The following is a 14,802-nucleotide window of genomic DNA, read 5'->3' on the forward strand; positions in this document are numbered from 1 at the left end:
AAACTCCATACTCTTCAATAACTGTAAAGCTGTAAACCTGCTTTTTTTGTATCCATAATTATACCCCAACAACTAATACAATTTTAAATAAGCTTGAAATGACATTAGTGTTTGTTTGTTTTTTGATTAATTTGTTCCTTTGCTCATCTCACACATCTTTTCTTTGTAGTGCCTTTCAAATGATTAATCATGAGTAATCACATCCAAAATAAAAGTTTTTGTTTACATAATATATGTGTGCAAAATGTGTATATTTATTATTAATATATAAATACACACGCATCCATGTATATTTAAAAAATATTTACATGCATATTTGTACATTCATAAATTGTATATAATTTATAAATATTTAACATATAAACATAACATTTTTCTCAGGAATGTACATATATGTGTATCATGTGTACATCATGTAAACAAAAACTTTCATTTTGAATGCAATTAATCAGGATTAATATGGGAGTATAATAATGACAATAGTTTTTAAAACATAAAGCATGCTGAAATCCACAAATCTCAAAAAGAGATGCATTGCAATTAACAGTGCTTGTATTTTAATGCCTTGTATTTCCAAGGCTTGTATTTTTAGGTCCTGAAATGTATTATATTTAAATTCAAAATATTTCACACACATTTTCATAATTAAAAATTCATTAATTCATACAGGTGTATCTAAATAAATTAGAATGTCATGGAAAAGTAAATTTATTTCAGTAATTCAACTCAAATTGTGAAACTTGTGTATTAAATTCAATGCACACAGACTAAAGTAGTTAAAGCCTTTGGTTCCTTTAATTGTGATGATTGTGGCTCACATTTAACAAAAAACCCAGCAAATCACAATCTCAACCAATTAAAAATATGTTGACATGCCAATCAGCTAATCAACTCAAAACACCTGCAAAGGTTTCCTGAGTCTTTAAAATGTTCTCTCAGTTTCATGGGGAAGACAGAAGACAATCATTGACACCCTTCACAAGGAGGGTAAGACACAAACATTAATTGCTAAAGAAGCTGGCTATTCACAGAGTGCTGTATCCAAGCATGTTAACATACAGTTGAGTGGAAGGAAAAGATGCACAACCAACTGAGAGAACCGCAGCATTATGAGGATTGTCAAGAAAAAAATGATTCAAGAATTGGAGTGAACTTCACAAGGAATGGACTGAGGCTGGGGTCAAGGCATCAAGAGCCACCACACACAGACGTGTCAAGGAATTTGCTGAACCACAGACAATGTCAGAGGCGTCTGAGAAGAAGAACTTGACTGTTGCCCAGTGATCCAAAGTCCTCTTTTCAGATGAGAGCAAGTTCTGTGTTTCATTTGGAAACCAAGGTCTTAGAGTCTGGAGGAAGGGTGGACAAGCTCATAGCCCAAGTTTCTTGAAGTCCAGTGTTAAGTTTCCACAGTCTGTGATGATTTGGGTTGCAATGTCATCTCCTGGTGTTGGTCCATCGTCACAAGTCACTGCACCCCTTTATAAACAAATTTTTGAGCACTTCATGCTTCCTTGTGCTGACCAGCTTTTTGAAGATGCTGTTTTGATTTTCCAGCAGAATTTGGCACCTGCCCACACTGCAAAAACGGTATCTCTGTGCATTCAAAATATACATACACCTGCCCATACCATAACCCACCATCATCATGGGCCACTCGATCCACAACGCTGACATCAGCAAACCGCTCACACACACGACCGCATACACACTGTCTGCCATCTGCCCTGTACAGTGAAAACCAGAATTCATTCTTGAAGAAAACACCTCTCCAAAGTGCCAGACGTCATCAAATGTGAACATTTGCCCACTCAAATCAATTACGACGACAAACTGCAGTCAGGTCGAGACCCAGATGAGGACGACGAGCATGCAGATGAGCTTCCTCGAGATGGTTTCTCACAGTTTGTGCAGAAATTCTTTGGTTCTGCAAACCGATTGTTGCAGAAGCTGTCCGAGTGGCTGGTCTCAGATGATCTTGGAGGTGAAGATGCTGGATGTGGAGTTCCTGGGCTGGTGTGGTTACACATGGTCTGTGGTTGTGAGGCCGATTGGATGTACTGCCAAATTCTCTGAAACAGTGCTGGAGATGGCTTATGGTAGAGAAATGAAAATTCAATTCACGGGCAACAGCTCTGGTGGACATTCCTGCAGTCAGCATGCCAATTACATGCTCCCTCAAAATCTGTGGCATTGTGCTGTGTGATAAAACTGCAGAGGTCTTGTAGCCAGCCTAATGCACACCTGTGCAATAATCATGCTGTCTAATCAATGTCCCATATCACATTTTTGCAGATGATACCCAGTTGTACGTCAATTAAACTTGGGTCAAAGTCCTTATTCAACTTGCTGGCTTGTGTAAACAACTTTACAGCTGGACGGGCGATAATTTTCTTCGATTGAATGACAACAAGTCTGAAGTTTTTCATTTTGGCTCCCCCCATTTGGTTAAAGACCAGTCCTCTAGTTTAGGACCCTTACAAGTGAATATCTGTGACAAGTGGGGCGGGCCGAGAGCCGTGGGAACGGAGCGACGCCGGTGGAGTGATTGGAAATGAACGACACTTACTCCACTCACCGGTCTCGAGTCCCATGGAGGAGATTGGAGGGATACAAAAGAGGAGAGACGACAGTGAAAGACGAGAGAGGACCAGGCCTGGATTTTAGTTATTTTGATTTTGTTTGTGCAGTTGTCCATGAGGGGCTGTCGCACTGCTTTGTTTTTATTTTATTATTAAAGTCATTTGATTGTCCGCTGGTTCCCACCTCCTTCTTCCCACGAAAGAACATTGTTACAATATCCACACTCATGTAAAGAACAGGTATTATTTTTGATTCAGAGTTAAAATTCGATAAGCAAATAAACTTGTCGGAGCTATTTCTTCCAGATTAGGGGTTTATGTAAACTAAATCTCTTCTATCTTTTAGCGATCTAGAGACAATTATTCATGCCTTTATTTCATCAAAGCTTGATTATTGTAATGGTTTATATGCTGGTGTCAACCAGTTTTCCTTTTCACGTTTGCAACTGTTTCAAAAAGCTGCAGTATTTAAAGTAATTAAAGCCTTGCGAGGTCTGGCTCCAGTCTGCGTCTCAGACATTGTTTGTCCATACTCACCCCAGAGATCTTTTAGATTATCCTCTGATAATATATAAACCATACCATTGTCTCGTTTGAAACCTAAACGTCATAGAGCCTTTTCTGTGTTAGCCCCTATAAAGTTATCATCTTCTTTAAATCATCATTGATAATGTATCTATTTTCTCGCGCCTATTTATAATTGTTGGATATGTTGGTCTTGGTGAGTTAAATTCTTATTCCTGATTTTTATTTGGTTGTGCTGATTATATTTTTAAACTTCATTTCAGAGGGCACATGTTTTTACCAGCAATAAGCAGGATTTGTTCTAATCAGTCAAAAAAAACTAAAGTTTTTGTTTGTCTGAAGTGTGTTTACATCCAGGTCTCTGATTAATATCGGAATCCATTTAATCGTTTAGTTTTGCAACATGTCTTGATCACTGACTGGAACAATAATGAGAACATTGATTTGTAGCTAACTGAGGCTGATGTTCTCTGAGTGTTTATTTTACTTTATGCAAATTATTCAGAAGCTGCATGAAAATACTTTTATGACATTTAAATTCATCTTGTGTGCCTCAAAAGTACTGTACTCCTTGGCATTTGGATGAAATGTATGTCTGTGTTTGTTAAAGTGTTTTTGTATTGACTGTGTTTTGAGCCATTTCTTTTTATTCTCTTAAATCGCTATATTTACTTCATTTGTATATGTACAGCACTTTTGCATACACTAGCTGTTTTTAAATGTGCTATACAGTATATAAATAAACTGACCTTGACCATTTGAGTTTGGAACCACGTGAGAGAGATTCAATTATAACATAATTATAATTTTTAGTGAATAATTCCCTTTAACGCTTGCTTCCATGTAATCATTCTTGTTTAAGCAAACGCCTGACGTTTATTTTAAGGTTGGTATTTTATTCTTTGTTTTGCAGTGCATATTTAACATTTAACTAATTACATAACAAAATCAAACAAGTAACTAAACTTTTATAGGTTTTTCACAAAGTAAAACAGTTTTCAGGGACATTAATGGTTAAGAAAGAAAAAAAAAGAAAAAGCTTTATTAACAAGTATGTAACACACACACACACACACACACACAGGGCAGGAGTGGGACTCGTTTTCATCTCTGGAGTTTCATGCCTTATACCTTAGACTTTAGTTCATGACTGACTTTATTAAAATAATGTAATTATATAAGTCTGCAATAGTGCACTGTTCTACAGCCGTTCATTCAATGTATTTTTCTAGAGCAACTGGTATTTAAACATCTTCTAGTCACTATCAACATAAATACACCCCACATAGCAAATGTCTTCTGGCCCAGATACGGGCCACGCAATGACTTTTCCCTCAGCCCAAGTACCACAAAGAATGACGGCCCGGGAGTGGCCCAGAAATGGGCCACACATGGGCCATAACCGGCCCGAATCTCAGCCAGTTAATCAGCCTTAGCTGGCCCTGAACTGGGCCAAAACAGGTTTTATTATTGGTGCCAATTCTCAGCCTTAAGTAAACCAGAATCCCCAAATCTGAGCCACACCTGAGTCTTATATAGCCCAGACCCAACCCAGACAGCACGCAGTGTCTGCCCAGATCCGGCCCGAAATAAATCCATGTTTAAATTTAAAATTGTGACTCAAAGCACACTTAGTAATTAACCTCTGCTGCATTTTGAATCAAAAATCACATTTAAAAACAAATACTACTGAGATTAATATATTGATGCTATATACAAAGTAACGTGACTGCAAACTACACCAACAGGGTACTAGAACTGCGGTCCTGAAACTGCAGCCATCGCTATATCATCCAGTACTGTAGGTGGCGCTGTCACGAAAAACTAGGGTCCTAGAACTGCGGTCCTAGATCTGCGGTCCTGAATCTGCAGCCTCTGGTTGTGCAGGAACATACTATTGGGCCCAGCTCTGGCTGAAAGAGTACATGCCATTGCCGACAGGAGGCCAGCAGTGCCATCTTGAGGCCACATGTGGGCCAAGTCCGTTTGCTATGTGGGACTGTGTCGAATAGCTGAGCTGGCACAAATATATCCACACCTGTACGATCGCTCGCAGAGAGAGATTCAGAGAAAGAAATTGCAATGAAGCTTGGAGTTATGCAATCCCTAAGCGACGCAGAAAAACATCAGATGCCAGTTTCCCAAAGCCATGAAAAGAATGAAAGGAAAGAGTAAAGATATAAGTTAGCAAGTATCACATACAAACTGCTGCTGCAGCTGTTGTTCTTTCAATACGCAAATGACAAATTAAATGCCAAAAGAACCTACAATAATAAATCTTTGTTATTAGGAGACATTTCCATTATTCATTATTCCTAACTTTAATCTACACCCTCTCCAGCAGCACAGGGGTGTCAGAATGATTGAAAACAGTGTACCGTCGCTCAGCCTTTTCAAACTTCTTTTTGTCTCCAAACAAAAAGGAAAGAGGTCACTCGAGTGAAAGAAAGAAACACATGTAGTGATATAGTAAGCATCACCATATGAATGTCTGTATGTTTACAAGAATGTTTAGCATTTTGTGATTTGAAAATAATCAAGATGATTTCAGAGTGAATGAGTCTTGATAGAGTACAGTGAGTGATGGTGTGGACGCACACAGATCCAGCTATTACAGGCGTTTCTGGACTTGTCTTTTTGACTTAATTTGACACGTAAGTTAATAATAGAGCCCACGGACATGTTATTGCTGACAAGAAACCACATTTGGTAACAGAAATGCAAAAATAATGATAATATTAATATGATTATCTGTCGCTGTCAGAAACGGTAGCATTCAACACTACTACACAGATCTGTAAATCAAGTAGGGTTCAGAATAAAATAAGTTCAAAAGAGCATATGAATAATTTATCATATAGCATAGCATATTATTAATAAAAACTATAACGGTAATATGGTTTGTTGCACAAATAATAAACCTATAACCTAACCTATAGTAAGTATTAACAATAAAATAAACAGGCTATGGTATAATTGTACAGTCTTCATTCTTTCAAAACAGAAAACATCTTTCACAAACATCTACATCTCTGTCTCAGCTCACTAATGATCAAACACTGGCTAAAGCCATGATAGTAAGTTTAGAAATGCAACCGAATGAGACAGAAAACAGAATACTGAAGTAATGAATGTATGTATTTGTGTATTGTACTTATCCATCCATCCATCCATCTTCTACCGCTTATCCGGGGCCGGGTCGCGGGGGCAGCAGTCTAAGCAGAGAACCCCAGACTTCCCTCTCCCTAGACACTTCCTCCAGCTCTTCTGGGGGGACACCGAGGCGTTCCCAGGCCAGCCGGGAGACATAGTCTCTCCAGCGTGTCCTAGGTCTCCCCCGGGGTCTCCTCCCAGTGGGATGTGCCCGGAACACCTTCCCGGGAAGGCGTCCAGGAGGCATCCGGAACAGATGCCCGAGCCACCTCAGCTGACCCCTCTCGATGTGGAGGAGCAGCGGCTCTACTCTGAGCTCCTCCCGGGTGACTGAGCTTCTCACCCTATCTCTAAGGGATCGCCCAGCCACCCTGCGGAGAAAGCACATTTCGGCCGCCTGTATCCGGGATCTTGTCCTTTCGGTCATGACCCAAAGCTCATGACCATAGGTGAGAGTAGGAACGTAGATTGACCGGTAAATCGAGAGCTTCGCCTTGCGGCTCAGCTCTTTCTTCACCACGACAGACCGGTACATCGACCGCATTACTGCAGAAGCTGCACCGATCCGTCTGTCAATCTCCCGTTCCATCCTTCCCTCACTCGTGAACAAGACCCCAAGATACTTAAACTCCTCCACTTGAGGCAGGAACTCTCCACCAACCTGAAGTGGGCAAGCCACCCTTTTCCGACTGAGGACCATGGCCTCGGATTTGGAGGTGCTGATTCTCATCCCAGCCGCTTCACACTCGGCTGCAAACCGTCCCAGTGCATGCTGAAGGTCCTGGCCTGATGAGGCCAACACGACAACATCATCCGCAAAGAGCAGAGACGAAATCGTGTTGTCACCAAACCTGACCCCCTCCGGCCCCTGGCTGCGCCTAGAAATTCTGTCCATAAAAATCATGAACAGAACCGGCGACAAAGGGCAGCCCTGCCGGAGTCCAACACGCACCGGGAACAAGTCTGACTTACAGCTGGCAATACGAACCAAGCTCCTGCTCCGTTCGTACAGGGACCGGATAGCCCTTATCAAAGGGCCCCGGACCCCATACTCCCGGAGAACCCTCCACAGGCCGCCGCGAGGGACACAGTCGAATGCCTTCTCCAAATCCACAAAGCACATGTGGACTGGTTGGGCATACTCCCATGAACCCTCCAGCACCCTGTAGAGGGTATAGAGCTGGTCCAGTGTTCCACGGCCTGGACGAAAACCACACTGTTCCTCCTGAATCCGAGGTTCTACTATCGGCCGGATTCTCCTCTCCAGTACCCTGGCATAGACTTTCCCAGGGAGGCTGAGAAGTGTGATCCCCCTGTAGTTGGAACACACCCTCCGGTCCCCCTTCTTAAAAAGAGGGACCACCACCCCGGTCTGCCATCCCAGAGGCACCGTCCCCGACTGCCACGCGATGCTGCAGAGGCGTGTCAGCCAAGACAGCCCCACAACATCCAGAGACTTGAGGTACTCAGGGCGGATCTCATCCACCCCCGGTGCCTTGCCACCGAGGAGTTTCTTGACTACCTCGGTGACTTCAGCTTGGGTTATGGACGAGTCCACATCTGAGCCCTCAGCCTCTGCTTCCTCAATGGAAGACGTGACAGCGGGATTGAGGAGATCCTCGAAGTATTCCTTCCACCGTCCAACGACATCCCCAGTTGAGGTCAACAGCTCCCCACCTCTACTGTAAACAGCGTTGGTAGGGCACTGCTTCCCTCTCCTGAGGCGCCGGACGGTTTGCCAGAATCTCTTCGAGGCTGACCGATAGTCCTTCTCCATGGCCTCACCGAACTCCTCCCAGGCCCGAGTTTTTGCCTCCACAACCACCCGGGCTGTAGTCCGCTTGGCCTGCCGGTACCTGTCAGCTGCCTCTGGAGTCCCACAAGCCAACCAGGCCCGATAGGACTCCTTCTTCAGCTTGACGGCATCCCTTACTTCCGGTGTCCACCACCGGGTTCGGGGATTGCCGCCTCGACAGGCACCGGAAACCTTACGGCCACAGCTCCGAGCGGCCGCTTCGACAATGGAGGTGGAGAACATGGTCCACTCGGACTCAATATCTCCAGCCTCCCTCGGGATCCGGTCGAAGCTCTGCCAGAGGTGGGAGTTGAAGATCTCTCTGACAGGAGACTCGGCCAAACGTTCCCAGCAGACCCTCACAGTACGTTTGGGTCTGCCGAGTCTGTCCAGCTTCCTCCCCCGCCATCGGATCCAACTCACCACCAGGTGGTGATCGGTTGACAGCTCCGCCCCTCTCTTCACCCGAGTGTCCAAGACATACGGCCGGAGGTCGGATGAAACGACCACAAAGTCAATCATCGACCTACGGCCTAGGGTGTCCTGGTGCCACGTGTACTGATGGACACCCTTATGCTTGAACATGGTGTTCGTTATGGACAAGCTGTAACTAGCACAGAAGTCCAATAACTGAACACCGCTCGGGTTCAGATCAGGGGGGCCGTTCCTCCCAATCACGCCCCTCCAGGTGTCACTGTCGTTGCCCACGTGGGCGTTGAAGTCCCCCAGTAAAACGACGGAGTCCCCAGTCGAAGTCATATTGTACTTATGTTCGATTAAATTAGTTTACTTTATTAAACGTGTCAAAAAACCTTGGGAGGCTGCAATCACATGCATTCCCTAAAAGAGATATGTAAAAACCTGCAAGAAGCAAACAATACCATTTGGTAACGTTGAGGCTCTTTCGTGTTCATCACTCTCTTTTTATGCTATTGCTACTTACTGTATATTATATATATTTTATACAAACCCGATTCCAAAAAATTTGGGACATTGTACAAATTGTGTATAAGAACAGAATGCCATGTGGAATTTCCAAATCTCAATAAATTTATTCAGAATACATGACATTAAATGTTTAAACTGAGAAAATGTATAATTTTAAGGGAAACAATAAGTCGATTTTAAATTTCATTTTTGGGACAAAGCCACATAGACCACTGTGTGGCATCCCCTCTTCTTTTTATAAAAGTCTGCAAACGCAAAATTCAATAAACACTTTAGACAAACCCTGACTGATCAGGTCAAATGCTGCACATTGTCAGTAAAAGCATGTGGCCTTTTGAAACCGCTTTCCTTGATAGTTTACGTTTTAATTACCTTTCATGAGGTTTTAATGACAAATACACATTCCTTTAAAAAAGGACTACTTTATCCAAAAATGAACCGAATGTAGTATTGCATCACTTGCTGCATTTTACATCTGGAGAAGACAGAACCTGAAGCAAACCCCACCAAGAAAGTTAATCCATACTAATGTGACCTTGGAGAACTTTAACCAGATCTAGGCTTAACGGTTCTTGACTATGCCACCTGGTGCCGCTCACACCAAGATATACTTTGCTTATTAACTGCTGAATACCTAACCTAAGGCAAGCAGGTTCACAGAAATACACTGAGATGAACTAAACAGAGACGTGCTTTCAGTAAAAGAATAAAACACTTTATTAGTAAATGGTACAATTAAAAGAGCTACACAGTCATGGTAAAGGCACAGTAGTTGCAACCAAAAGACTTGGCTCAAGAGGATGACCAGGACTGGTATTGGCTGCTAACAGGAACCTATAATTAGCAGTGTAACAGGGCCATATTAATTCACGGTCAGGATAGGTTACCTGTCCGGGACAAACGTGAAGTTCAAACGTGCTATAAACTCTGGTGCCTACATTCAAAAGCATACACACCACACACAACCATTGCAAACAAGGGATTCAATCAATATTGTGAGGTGCAGTTTACCGCTACAATACAAGGTGCAGTGCATGAAGATGGACTCAGGAACCTCTCCTATAAGCAGCTGCTTTAATACTCTGGAAAAAGATGGAAGGCAAAGAGGTCGTCATCACTAACAAGATGTATAAAAAGGTACTAGACAGAATCTTAAGACTATGTATACTACTGGAACAGCCAATACCACAACGGTCCGACAGGGGCCTTAGACAATGGCCACAACAAAGTAACTAAAAAAAGAAAGAAAAGAATATAAAAAGGCACAGCTATCAATACACTTAATTTAGGCAAGGCAAAGCAGCAGGAGCAATCTGTCTCCATGTAACATACGAGATGACCAGTGGAAAAGGAGCCCTTGTGGCAATCTTCACGATCCTTTTAGATGCGGTGACTTAATTGTGGTACAGCTACCCACCTTGCCCAAGACCTGTGTGCAAATATGCTTTAGTACACCGCACGACTACCCGGAAGCATCTGGCAATCGGTCCAACACCTTGGTTACACGAAGGAGCCACACATCAAAACCGCAACAAACCTATAGACCAGGGAATCGCTCTTAACCAAAGAGTGAAGACTTATATAGCACCCAGCCTGGCTGCTAATTAATTGTTAAATCACTCAGCTGGGCACCATGATATCAGAGGGCTACCATAGCTGCAGAGGGACAAACTTCACCCAGATGGTGACTACTCTGCCGGTTACACTAACATTTCCTCCAGTGAAAAGTGAAGGTCCGGTGGTCTCATACCAAAAATCCAGCCACTTATTTCGGCGCTGTTTTGGCTTGATTGGTGCAGATTTCTCTCCTGATTCAGCCCAGACGACTTTTCACTGGAGAAAGCATTATGGACCCAAATTAATTAACGCCTTGAAGATGGATTGGTTTCAGCTTTTGTGTTCTCCAGGTGTTAATGGATGGGAGTGGTGGGGTGTAGATTTGTTGATGCTTTCATCAGTTGATGGTCACCATGGAACCCCCCCCCCCCCCCCTTCAAATGGCATTTCTCTGGCCTTTCGGGACATTCTGGCTTAATGGATTTATTTTAAGGGTACCAAAAAAAAAAAAAACCCCCACACACACCTTTAAATGTCACTTGAAGACAACTGAATGAATATCCGTTTTTAAGTGCAGGGTCTCAAGAGCACCTGAAGTATACTTACAACAGTTCCACTTCAGCACAAATATACTTCAGTACATCTTTAGTTGGATTTCAGCACTACTTCTACAAGTGCCTGAAGTACAAAATTAGCTGCTTCAACTCAGCGGACTTTATACCGGATTAGAAGACTAAAAATAGAGTTGCAGGGTATTAAGTACACAACATACTTGTATACTTAAACTTTAGATACGCTTAAAAAAAAAAAAAAAAAAAAGTGGAAACGCAGCGGTTCTTTAAAGTGGTTCATTTTGTGAGGAGTCTGAGAAAACGCTAAAATATTCAATTGTTAATTCTCAAATCAATGAAGCAGAACAAAAACACTGATGTCAGAGTTTAATATTAGGATATAATGAAGCCCTACAGTTTATGTAGAATATGGAGTTCACGGATTGTGAAGTGCATGAATTGATAAGACACAACCGTCAGCCTCTGCTCGGTGATGAGGTTCAGATCACATTTCAGACTTTATATTTGACTAGGTGTAGGACATCTTTAATGGGAGCTCAACATTAGAGATCCATCTGATCTTGCAGTTGTCGTCATCATCCTCGAACACCTGAAAGTAAAGCCAAACTCAGATAAGCCACCACGAACATTACAGAGATAGTCCAAACGGTGTTGCTCTTATCCGGGTGTTGTGCGGTTCACATCACCTTAGTCACAGCAGTACATGATCACGTCATTGAGAGCGGTGTCATCTCCTTCTCCTTGAGGCAGTTCGACCAGTGTCTGGAGACCACAAATCCCGGTTCCTTCACATGCGTCACTCCAGTCGCCCCAATCACCCCAGTTTGTGCCATCACCAAGCAGGGAAACACCATTACTGCAGCTAAACCTGAGAGAAGTTTGGGAGCAACAACATTAAGACCTCAATACAAACAGGTATGTAGGTGCCACAGAACAAGTTGAGTTTGTCATTTAACACCAACATTTTAATCCATGTTGGTCTTGCCTTTTCACATCTTTAGCAGCATTTTAATCCAATTTGTACTTTAGATTTCCTGGGAACCAAAGTACCCTTAAAGTGGGAGCTAGGCATGTGACACCAGGTTTTCATGTTGCAATTATTGCTAAAGCTCCTATAAATGGTACACGGAGTCACAAAACCACCAATACAACAACTGGAACTGCATTTAGCAGGTGCCATCAGCACTGCCATTTTTCCTGCCAAAACCGATACGCGTCGGTTACTTCAACAAATGTAAATCGTAAAAAGGCATTACATGCACATTTGAAAAAAAAAAAAAAAAAAAAAAAAAAAAAAGATTTAAGTACACTTCTAGTCACCAGTGACAACCTTCACAAAAAGTATTAACTTTTAGTAACAAATACAAGTATTTTAGTTGCAGTTTGGGGTCCTGCAATCAGTTCCAGTAAGATTTAGTTTAGCATAAGGAGTGTTTCACAAGCAATTTGTAAAACGGTCATATAGAGCACCAAATAAAAAGGATCTTTAGCACTGCATAAACTCACATGATGTTGTTTGCGGCCGTATCGTCACACTCCTTGAGGTGGTTCAACTCTCAGCTGAAAAGCGGTCAACAACGCAGAAGGACACCACGTGATATCGGTCCACTGACCCCAGCTGAAGAGAGAGTTTTGATCACCTCAACAGGATTAGTCTAGCTCATGAAAAACGGCCTCAGACTCTTGATGTAGCAGGTTTGCGGTTATTAAGAATTGCTACATGACTCTTTAGACTGAACCATTACCTGGCTACATCGGACTGAACTTTGCCGTAGCTGGGATACGAGTCTGATAAGTTGACAGATCCAACGCAGTGAAGATGAATCCCATTGAGTGCAGTGTCATCCTTTCGACCAACAGGAGCTTCCACCTTAAAAACCCAACCCATTAGAAAAACAAGGGAGTAATCTTTTCTCCAAACCTCCAGTGTTTCTGGAGGTAAACTAACACCACATTTGAGGTCTACTAAAAGTGTAGTCATTTGAATCAAACACGTTTACGGTTGGTGGATCTTCAGGAACAGGGCTGGGAAACCACGACCAACCCAATCCATAGTACCATTCAACTTCATGTTCCTTCAGTATTAAGCGAAGCAGTCAAAAACTAGAACAGGTGCAGTTTCCTTAGAAATACCTGGAACTGAAGTCACTATCAGCAACTCCAGAGTTAATTTACATAAGGGTTTGAACCTTAAGCCCGCAGTCAAAAGTGAAAGGGATGTAACACTCTGCAACGCCCGGGAAGCAGTTTGGGGATCAGGGTCTAGCTCAAGAGCACCAAAGTCGTGGTATTGCCAGCCCGAGACTCAAACCCACATCCCTAGGGATAGGAGTCAAACTCTAACCACTAGGACACGACTTAACACGGTTTTATAATATAATATAATATAATATAAATAAAGATCAAACAATCAGTCATTAAACAAACCCCTATTGTAATTCAATTCTTAGCTTACCTTTAAGCTGAACCCTGCAGCATACGTCCCATCTGGACACATGTCCATCTCACCCCAAGACCCCCAGCTCCCTCCATTTGTCACAGTCAGCTCTGATTTATTTTGTCTGTCGAGGTTTCGCTCAGAACGTTTTTCTCCAGTCTGAACGCTCACCTGCAGCCCAGTAATGAGTAGCAGTGAAAACATCACTGAAATGAACTGATGCATTGCTGCAGACCTAGACTGATGGATTAAGATACTGATAAGAACTATTCTGTTTGCAAACCAAAACTCCTCAAAAGAACTGTTTCTTCAAATCCAGAACAGGAAACCTTTCTGAACTATCTGTCAATAGAATCTGATTCTTTAAGTGCTGCTTCAGAATACGTTTATACAGTTTATCAATATTGTGATATCTGGTTCTAGCCAATCAGTAGCCAGTTTCATTAACAAAGTTCAGTAGGAGCACGATCAGGTAATCAATCAATTAGGCACAGGAGGAGCTCATTAGTTATTTACCTTAACCAGCACAATACGTAGCCTACATATATTCAGCCAACTTACCTCTGTCCCACCACAGTTTACCAGCATCTCTCCTCCACCCTAACTCCTCACTCTTATTCTATTTCTCATCCCATTTTAGGGATAGCTCGAAACGTTAGTGCGATCTCGTGAATCTGCCTGATTCTTCACAGCTGCTTCAGAATGCATTTATTCAGTTAATCAATGCTCTGATATCTGGTTCTAGCTAATCAGCAGCCAGGAGCACAGTTGAACACAACAACAACCTGTATGTAAATGAACACACAAAAACACAAACACTTATCCAGCAAAATCTCTGTATGCCTATCTTGAGTCTTTTAGCACACTTTTAAATAACGTATCTGTACATTAATTTAAACAATTACAATTCGCAGAGTGCAGTCTGCGATAGGGCTGCCAACCGTTCTGTATAATATAGAATTGTCCCGAATTTAAGCCATATGACCACCAGACCATAAGAATAACAAATTCTCAGTTGATAATTAATTATTCTTTTTGCAAAAATATTGTTTTATTTCTAAATGTTGTTAGAGGAATGCTTTAAGAAATCCTCTTCCTGCTGCTGCCGTTTCATAGGCTATATGAAAATGAACTAAAACTTTGAGTTAAAAAAATTTAAGTGCCATTGTTTAAAAAACAAAAAACGTTTCATAGACATTCAGTTGTTTCGAGTTTCATGCCATTTGTATGTAT

At 42.2% G+C, this 14,802-nt stretch overlaps 1 pseudogene; it reads right to left on the minus strand.

The window, feature by feature from the left end:
- Positions 1-11,796: 11,796 nt before the first annotated feature.
- Positions 11,797-13,934, minus strand: LOC132116878 (vitelline membrane outer layer protein 1 homolog; annotated as a pseudogene).
- Positions 13,935-14,802: the final 868 nt, after the last annotated feature.

This window comes from Carassius carassius, chromosome 36 (genome assembly GCF_963082965.1).
Source record: "Carassius carassius chromosome 36, fCarCar2.1, whole genome shotgun sequence".
NCBI lineage: Eukaryota > Metazoa > Chordata > Actinopteri > Cypriniformes > Cyprinidae > Carassius > Carassius carassius.